We start from the raw sequence: 9376 nt of genomic DNA on the forward strand, positions 1-9376 counted from the left end.
TAGATTCTGATATGTTGTATTGTCATTTTCATTTGTCTGTATATATCTTTTGATCTCTGCACTTATTTCTTCGACCCATTCATTTTTAAAAAGTATGTTGTTTAGTTTCCACATTTTTGTGGGATTTTTTCCCTCTTTTTTGCAGTTGAATTCTAGTTTCAAGGCTTTATGATCAGAAAATATGCTTGATACAACTTCGATTTTTCTGAATTTGCTGATGTTGTTTTTGTGGCCCAACATATGGTCAATTCTTGAGAATGATCCATGTACACTGGAGAAAAATGTATACTCAGTCATTTTGGGATGAAATGTCCTGTAGATGTCTATCATATCCAGGTGCTCTAGTGTTTTGTTTAAGGCCAATATATCTTTGTTGATTCTCTGTTTGGATGACTGATCTAGAGCCGTCAGTGGTGTATTGAGGTCTCCAAGTATGATTGTATTTTTGTCAGTTTTTGTTTTAAGGTCAATAAGTAGCTGTCTTATATATTTTGGTGCTCCTTGGTTTCGTACCCTGTTCATTGTAGCGCACTATTTTGTGAGTACTTTTGCACTCCATCGTCCTTTGCTACTGTTAATCTCCATCCTCTCCCCCCCTTTCTTTTTGTTGTTGTCACAGTTTAAATTTGGTTTTATTGTGTTCTTCTTGGAGCTTTCACTTGTGGCTTTGTTTTTTTTTTGTTCTTTGCATCTGATTGGAGAACCCCCTTTAGTAATTCCTGGAGTGGGGGTTTTCTGATGATAAATTCCCTCATCTTTTCTGTATCTGTGAATGTTTTTATTTCTCCTTCATATTTGAAGAATAGCTTTGATGGGTATAGTATTCGTGGCTGAAAGTTCCTCTCTTTCAAGACTTTAAATATTGGGGTCCACTCTTTTCTAGCTTGTAGAGTTTCTGTTGAGAAATCAGATGATAATCTAATGGGCCTTCCTTTATATGTTGTATTCTTCTTTTCCCTGGCTGCCTTGAGAATTTTTTCTTTGCCGTTGGTTTGTGCCAATTTCATTATGATGTGCCTTGGAGTAGGTTTGTTGGGGTTAAGAAAACTCGGAGTTCTGTTTGCTTCTTGAATTTGAGGCTTTAGTTCTTTCCACAGGCTTGGGAAGTTCTCATCTATTATTTGTTTGAGTATGTTCTCCATTCCATTTTCTCTCTCTTCTCTCTCTGATATACCTATTATTCTTATGTTATTATTTTTGATGGATTCAGATAATTCCTGTAGGGCTATCTCATTTTTTTATAATTTTTGAGCCTCTTTCTTCTTCTCTCTGTTGTGCCTCTAGTTGCTTGTCTTCTATTTCACTAATCCTACCTTCTATCTGGCCTGTTCTATTAGCTAAGCTTGTTACCTCGTTTTTCAGCTCATGAATTGAGTTTTTCATCTCTGTTTGATTTGTTTTTATAGTTTCAATTTCCTTGGAAATATATTCTTTGTGTTCATTGAGTTGTTTTCTGAGCTCCCTAAATTGCCTTTCTGTGTTTTCTTGTATATCTCTGAGTATTTTTAGGATTTCTATTTTAAATTCTCTGTCATTTAACTCCAAGGTTTCCAATATATTAAATTTTTTCTCCATAGATTTTCCCTCATCTATCTGTGTTACCTCTTTTTCTTTTGTATCCATGATATTCGATTTTCTCTTCCTTAATGGCATCTGAGGGTGGTTTTGTTGATAGTATTAATGAGATTTAATAAAAAGTTTAAAAAAATAAAAAATCAAAGAGTTGTTTTTTTTTTAAAAAATTAATAATTAAATAAAGAAAAATAAAATTAAAATAAAAAAAAGGAAATTATTTACCCCCTCCTTTTTTCCTTTCCTCTCCACTCCCCTCTTTCTTGAGAAAATCTTGTGGTAAACTGTGAATTATATTGTACTAAATAGAACAAACAATGCCTGTAATGGAGGGCCTGAATTGGGGAAAAGTAATAAAGGGGCAAAAAAAAAAAAAAAAAAGAAAGAAAAAGAAAAAAAAAGGGGGATATGGACCCACAAAAAGCAAATAAAGAAAAAATTTGGGTCAAGAATAAAATGATTTGCTTTTAGGTGTTGGTTGACTAAGAGTTATGATGAGAGGAATAAGAGGGAAACAGGAAAATGGGGGGACAAATTAAAAAATTACTATTGCCTGACCTATGGTGGTGCAGTGGATAAAGTGTCGACCTGGAAATGCTGAGGTCGCCGGTTCGAAGCCCTGGGCTTGCCTGGTCAAGGCACATATGGGAGTTGTAGTTCCAGCTCCTCCCCCTTCTCTCTCTCTCTCTCTCTCTCTCTCTCCTCTCTAAAAATGAATAAGTAAAAATAAAATTAAAAAAAAAATTTAAAAAAAAAATAAAAAATTACTATTGTATTTAGTGGAACAAGAACTAGATAATATGGAGAGCCAGGGATGGGAGCACTGCTAGTGAGTTAAAAAGGTGAAGTAAAAAACCCCCAAAATGCCACAAACATAAGTTTGAGTCCCAGATAAGATAATTTCTTCGTTATTGAGGTTTGAATGAGAGGAGACGTAAAGGAGAAAGGAAGAAACTAATATAGAGCGAGAAAAGAGAGAGAGAAAAAAAGAGGGAACCACTAAAAGAAGAAAAAAGAAAAAAGAGGAGAGAGAGAGAGAAAGAGTTAAGGGTTTTGGAGTGCAACCCTCATAGAGAGAAAGGAAGAGGAAAGAAAAGATAATGGGAGATGTAACACTTATGGGTAGTGTAGTTCAAGTAGAGGAGAGAGTAAGACCAGCAGAGAGTTAAACGACCAAATTGGAGGAGGAAAAGAAAAATCAAGAATGAAGATAAGAAAAACAAACAAACAAATATAATAAAATGGGATAGGTTATAAAGTCTGTGGATTATTCTTGATTTTGAGAGGTTATCTTCTTGCTTTTTCTTTTCTCTCTCTCTTCCTGGTCGGTGACTCTGTACCCCGGGTTCTGCCCCTTTGGCACGTTCAGGTAGAGGTTTGCAGTTGATAAGTCTCTATGGCAATGTCATGTATTGTGCTTCAGTCTCATTGGCAGTCAAGGCTCATTAGCATTTATGCGCTCCGACAGTGAGAGAGTCCGTGTTCCTGGAGCCTCTCTCCTAGTCTTTCCTTCCTGAATTAGTAGCCTGATAATCCAGCTATGGGGTTGCTGCTGCCTCTGCCTGGATAGTAAGAGGCTCAAAGAGCTGGCAACTCCCCACTCTATTCCCACTCAGCACAGGGCTCTGGGTAAGGCTCAGTCAGTAAGAGCTGCTAGCATAATCAGGCGGGGCTTCTGCCCACTCAAAGACCTCTGGCTCTGCCACTCTGTCCGGTAACACAGGCGGGAGCCCACTCCTGGGGCACTTGGAGGAAACTCTCGCTCACTATCTGTGCGCAGACCAGGATATCAGGCTGGCAGTCTCACACTCTGAGTGAATCCCCCGCCCGCATGGAAAAGTTCCAGCGTTGGAATTGGCACTTGATCCCTCCCCGTGCGCGGCTTTTTCAGGGTGCTGGGGTGGCCCGGAGATTTCTCTTTCGGTTTACACAAAGGCCTCTGACTCTGCCTCTCTGTGGGATAACACGGGCGCCCACTCCCAGGGCTTTCAAAGGAATTTCTCTCCCACTATCTGCACGTGCCGACCAGGACATCGGGAAAATGGCTGCCCCGCTTGTCTTTCTTTGTCTGGGTTTGGTGCGAGTGTTAGCTTGTATTGACTGGGTTGCCGCAGTCACAGTTTTTCCTGGGCTTGGATCTCCGTGCCACAGCCTGGTTTAGCCCTTTGTGCCGTGGTCTGGATCTATTCACCCCCTTTGCCCACCTTAGTTTCTATATTCTCAGTTCCCAGTGAAAGCAGCCCTGTTTAGGTTAGTGAAGAAGGTGGAGCATTTCTTACTCCCTATTTCCTTCGGAGTTTGATTATATATTTAGCCAATTTTTCGCTCGACCATACCTTTGGGTGTATTGCGAAACATCTGGAGTCTCCAAGGATAGGTTTTTCTGTTTCTGGTTGAAGATCTTGTTGAGTTTTAGGGGAGATTTATCAGTATCGCTTCCTACCGCGCCATTACTCTGACGTCATCTCCCACCACATATTTTAAAATGTAATTCCGTGAGAGCCATTCAACGACCCATGTACGTTAGGCATTATCCAATAAAAATTTGGTGTTGTCCCAGAGGACAGCTGTGATTGGCTCCAGCCACCCGCAACCATGAACATGAGCAGTAGGAAATGAATGGATTGTAATACATGAGAATGTTTTATATTTTTAACGTTATTTTTTTTAAAGATTTGTCTGTGAGCCAGATGCAGCCATCAAAAGAGCCACATCTGGCTCTCAAGCCATAGGTTAATGACCCCAGCTCTAGTGGAAGGTCTAAAACAAGGGTAGTCAACCTTTTTATACCTACCGCCCACTTTCGTATCTCTGTTAGTAGTAAAATTTTCTAACCGCCCACCGGTTCCACAGTAATGGTGATTTATAAAGTAGGGAAGTAACTTTACTTTATAAAATTCATAAAGCAGAGTTACAGCAAGTTAAAGCATATAATAATAATTATTTACCAAGTACTTTATATCGGATTTTTGCTAAGTTTGGCAGAATAAATCTTCATAAAACAACTTACTATAGTTAAATCTATCTTTTTATTTATACTTTGGTTGCTCTGCTACTGCCCACCATGAAAGCTGGAATGCCCACTAGTGGGAAGTAGGGACCAGGTTGACTACCACTGGTCCAAAATATTGAAACTCTAACATTATGAGATTTTCTAGATATCTTCACTGTAATATAAAAATATCTGTGATTTCTGTTAGCGACAGAGTCATAGGTGACAAATCAGTTTAAAGTTAGTGAAAATAAAAATGTAATTTTGTCTAAGCTAATGGAACTCTCTCCTGGACTCCAGGTTAGAAACCTGAATCTAGAACCTAAGAAATCATACCCCCCACAGTGCTGTAAAGCCCGTTCACTCGCCTACCTGTTCTCCCTGCTTCTAAACTCATTACTGTCCCTGGCCCACCACTGTCTTCACTGGCTGTCATTCTAAACCATAATCTATAAGGTTCCTCCTGGGAACCTTGCCAGACACCCTCCCAGCCCTAATCCCTACAAGGTTTATCACCTTCCTCTGGGTCACTTTAGGATCTTGCATTCACGTTTATGATTGCATGGTATTTAATTTGTTGATATGTCTTTCTTATTTTAATATGACAAGTTTGGGAATAGGGACTGAGTCTTGCTCATTCATTTATTTATCTATTTATATTTAGGCATTCAATAAAAATGTATTGAGCACTTTCTCTTATAAGGTGCTGTTCTTGGCATTGCAAATATAATAATGAACATGACAGATATAGTCCCTGTCCTCACTGCTTTGTAATCTCACATTCCTTTCTAGTCCTCAGTGTTTGGCTCATGGTTGAAAAATACGTAATTAATTTATTTAATTGAACTAAGGTATGTATTTAAATTAATGGTAATGCATTCTGATTACCACATGCATTATTTACCTAATCTAGGTCCAAACTGAAATATAACACAGAAATATAAAGAGTACTTGTATATCTTTTTAATATATGGATAGAAATAACCTAAAGAAATGTTTTTTCCCTTCTCTAACCAAAAGAGATAGAGTGGCTGAATGGATTTTAAAACAAACAAACAAACAAAAAATGCTGCCTAAAGAGACCCACTTCAGCTTTAAGGGTACACACAGACTGAAAGTGAGGGATGGAAAAAGATATTCCATGCAAATGGAAACTAAAAGAAAGCAGGTGTTGCTATACTTATATCACACAAAATAGACTTAAGCCAAAGACTGTAACAAGAGACAAAGAAGGTCATTATATAATGATAAAGGTGTCAATTCATCAAGAGAATATAACATTTGTAAATATTTATGCACTCAACATAGGAGCACCTAAATGTACAAAGCAAATATTAATAGATGTGAAGGAAGAATAGACAGGGATACAATAATAATAGGGGACTGCATGCATGCAGTGAGAAGGATCAAGTCATAGTTGCTTCACTTTAGTTGTTCATTACTTGCTTGTTGCTTGTTTTTTGTGTCTTGACCCGGCAAGCCTAGGGTTTCAAACTGCCAACCTCAGTGTTCCAGGTTGATGCTGTATCCACTACGCCACTACAGGCCAGGCAATAAATTTAAGAATTTTGAAATACTATTAAGCATCTTTTTTAGTTACAATGATATAAAGATAGAAACTGATTGGCTCTGGCTGGTTGGTTTAGTGGTAGATCGTCGGCTTGGCGTGTGGAAGTCCCAAGTTTGATTTCTGGTCAGGGCACACAGGAGAAGCAACCATCTGCTTCTCTACCCCTTCTTTTTATCTCCCTCTCTTCCTCTCCTGCAGCCAGGGCTTGAATGGTTCAAACAAAGTTGGCCCTGGGTGCTGAGGATGGCTCCATGGCCTTACCTCAGGTGCTAAAATAGCTCGATTGCTGAGCAACTGAGCAGCTTCCCCAGATGGGCAGGGCATCTCCTGGTAGGGGGCTTTCCAGGTGGATCCTGGTCAGGGCACATGTGGTAGTCTATCTCTGCCTCCCTGCCTCTCACTTAATAAAAAAAAAATAATAATCAATTACAAGAAGTAGACTGGATAACTTAAAAATATGCATACATTAAATAACATGCTCCTGAACAACCAATGGATAAAAGAAATCAATAAAATATCAAAATATATTTTGAGATAAATAAAAATTGAAATACAACATATCAAGACTTATAGGATACCGTAAAGCATATTTAAAAATTTTTTTTTATTGATTGACTTTAGAGAGAGAGGAAGGGAGAGAGAGAGACAGGAACATAGATCTGTCCTGACTGGGGATCAAACCAACAGCCTCTGCACTTTGGAACCACGTTCCAACCAACTGAGCTATCTGGCCAGGGTGCAAAGCAGTTCTAAGAGAGAAGTTTATAGCAATAAACTCTCACATTAAGAAAAAAGAGCCTGACCTCTGGTGGTGCAGTGGATAAAGCGTCGACCTGGAAATGCTGAGGTCGCCGGTTCGAAACCCTGGGTTTGCCTGGTCAAGGCACATATGGGAGTTGATGCTTCCTGCTCCTCCCCCCTTTCTCTCTCTCTGTCTCTCTCTCTCTGTCTCTCTTCTCTCTCTCTCTCCTTTCTAAAAAATGAATAAATAAAATTAAAAAAAAATTAAAAAAGAAAAAAGAAAAAGTCCTGGCTGAGTAGGTGAGTTGGTTGAAGTGTCATTTTGATGTGTCAAGGTTGTGGGTTTGATCCCTGGTTAGGGCACCAAAACAAACAAAAAAAAAAAAAGAAAGAAAGAAAAAGAAATTATCTCAAATAGATAATCCAACTTTACATCTCAAGGAACTAGAAAAGGAAGAACAAATTGAGCTCACAGTTAGTAGAAGAAAGAAAATAACAAAGATCAGATACTATTTTTAAAGAGTAAAATTCAGTAGCATTAAGTACATTTAGATAGGAACTTTTTCATCATCCTCAACTGAAATCCTGTATCCATTAAATAATAACTCCTCCTTCTCCTCTACCCCCAACCTCTGGAAAAAATTGTTAATTTATATATATATATATATATATATATATCAGAATTCTTTTTTTTTTTTTTTTACAGAGGCAGAGAGTGAGTTAGACAGAGGGACAGACAGACAGGAACGGAGAGAGATGAGAAGCATCAATCATTAGTTTTTCATTGCGTGTTGCAACACCTTAGTTGTTCATTGATTGCTTTCTCATATGTGCCTTGACCGCAGGCCTTCAGCAGACCAAGTAACCCCTTGCTGGAGCCAGAGACCTTGGGTTCAAGTTGGTGGGATTTTGCTCAAACCAGATGAGCCCGCGCTCAAGCTGGCGACCTCAGGGTCTCGAACCTGGGTCCTCTGCATCCCAGTACGATGCTCTATCCACTGCGCCACCGCCTGGTCAGGCTATCAGAATTCTTAAATAAATTCTTTATTGGTTAATTATATATTAATTTAGATTTCACAGATACTCATGAAGTATATACTGTTTTTAAATATTTTTTACCTAATGAATTCCCTCTTTTGTGAATTATCCAGATTTGTCCATTTTACTTCTGGGGTATAGTGTGATGTCTTAGCAGGGGTACCCCAGGGATAAAAACAATTTTTTAAAATTTATTTATCTTAGTGAGAAGATTGAGAGAGAGAAGGAGGGAGGAGAAGGAAGCATGAACTCCCATCTGTGTCTTGACCAGGTAAATCTGGCATTTTGAACCAGCAACCTCAACATTCCGGGTCAACGCTTTACCCACTGTGCCACCACAAGTCAGGCATAAAAACATTTTAATTCAATACATTTTAGATTACTTCCATGAGGCAGCAGAGCAAATCTAGGAAGAAAAGGAGGAGTAAAATCCTTCCCTCTTTTTAAAAACTGTTAGCTGTCAAGAATAATTATAATTAATATTTCATATTTAAAAAGAAACAAGTGGCCCTGGCCGGTTGGCTCAGTGGTAGAGCGTCAGCCTGGCGTGCGGGGGACCTGGGTTCGATTCCCGGCCAGGGCACATAGGAGAAGCGCCCATTTGCTTCTCCACCCCCACCCCCTCCTTCCTCTCTATCTCTCTCTTCCCCTCCCGCAGCCAAGGCTCCATTGGAGCAAAGATGGCCCGGGCGCTGGGGATGGCTCCTTGGCCTCTGCCCCAGGCGCTAGAGTGGCTCTGGTTGCGACAGAGCGACGCCCCGGAGGGGCAGAGCATCACTCCCTGGTGGGCAGAACGTCGCCCCTGGTGGGCGTGCCGGGTGGATCCCGGTCGGGCGCATGCGGAAGTCTGTCTGACTGTCTCTCCCCGTTTCCAGCTTCAGAAAGAAAAAAATAAAAATAAAAAATAAAAAATAAAAAAATAAATAAATAAAAAGAAACAAGCCTGACCAGGCGGTGGCGCAGTGGATAGAGCATCACCCAGGTTCGAGACCCCGAGGTTGCCAGCTTGATCGCGGGCTCATCTGGTTTGAGCAAAAGCTCACCAGCTTGGACTCAAGGTTGCTGGCTCAAACAAGGGGTACTTGGTCTGCTGAAGGCCTATGGTCAAGGCACATATGAGAAAGCAATCAATGAACAACTAAGGTCTCTCAACAAAAAACTGAAGATTGATGCTTCTCATCTCTTTCCGTTCCTGTCTGTCTGTCCCTGTCTATCCCTGTCTCTGACTCTCTGTTCCTGTAAAAATAAATAAATAAATAAATAAATAAATAAATAAATAAATAAAAATAAAAAGAAACAAAATCTTCCCATAATCCCCAACCACCAGACCCACTACTTTGAGATAATTACTTTTAGTAACTTTTTGTGAATCTTCCAGAAATTTTCCATGTATTCACCAGCACTGTTGCAGAGTGTGGGGCTCCCAGGAAGTGGAGTGTAAGATGGAGATTAATGTGCAGAAA

The sequence above is a fragment of the Saccopteryx leptura genome, chromosome 3 (genome assembly GCF_036850995.1).
Source record: "Saccopteryx leptura isolate mSacLep1 chromosome 3, mSacLep1_pri_phased_curated, whole genome shotgun sequence".
NCBI lineage: Eukaryota > Metazoa > Chordata > Mammalia > Chiroptera > Emballonuridae > Saccopteryx > Saccopteryx leptura.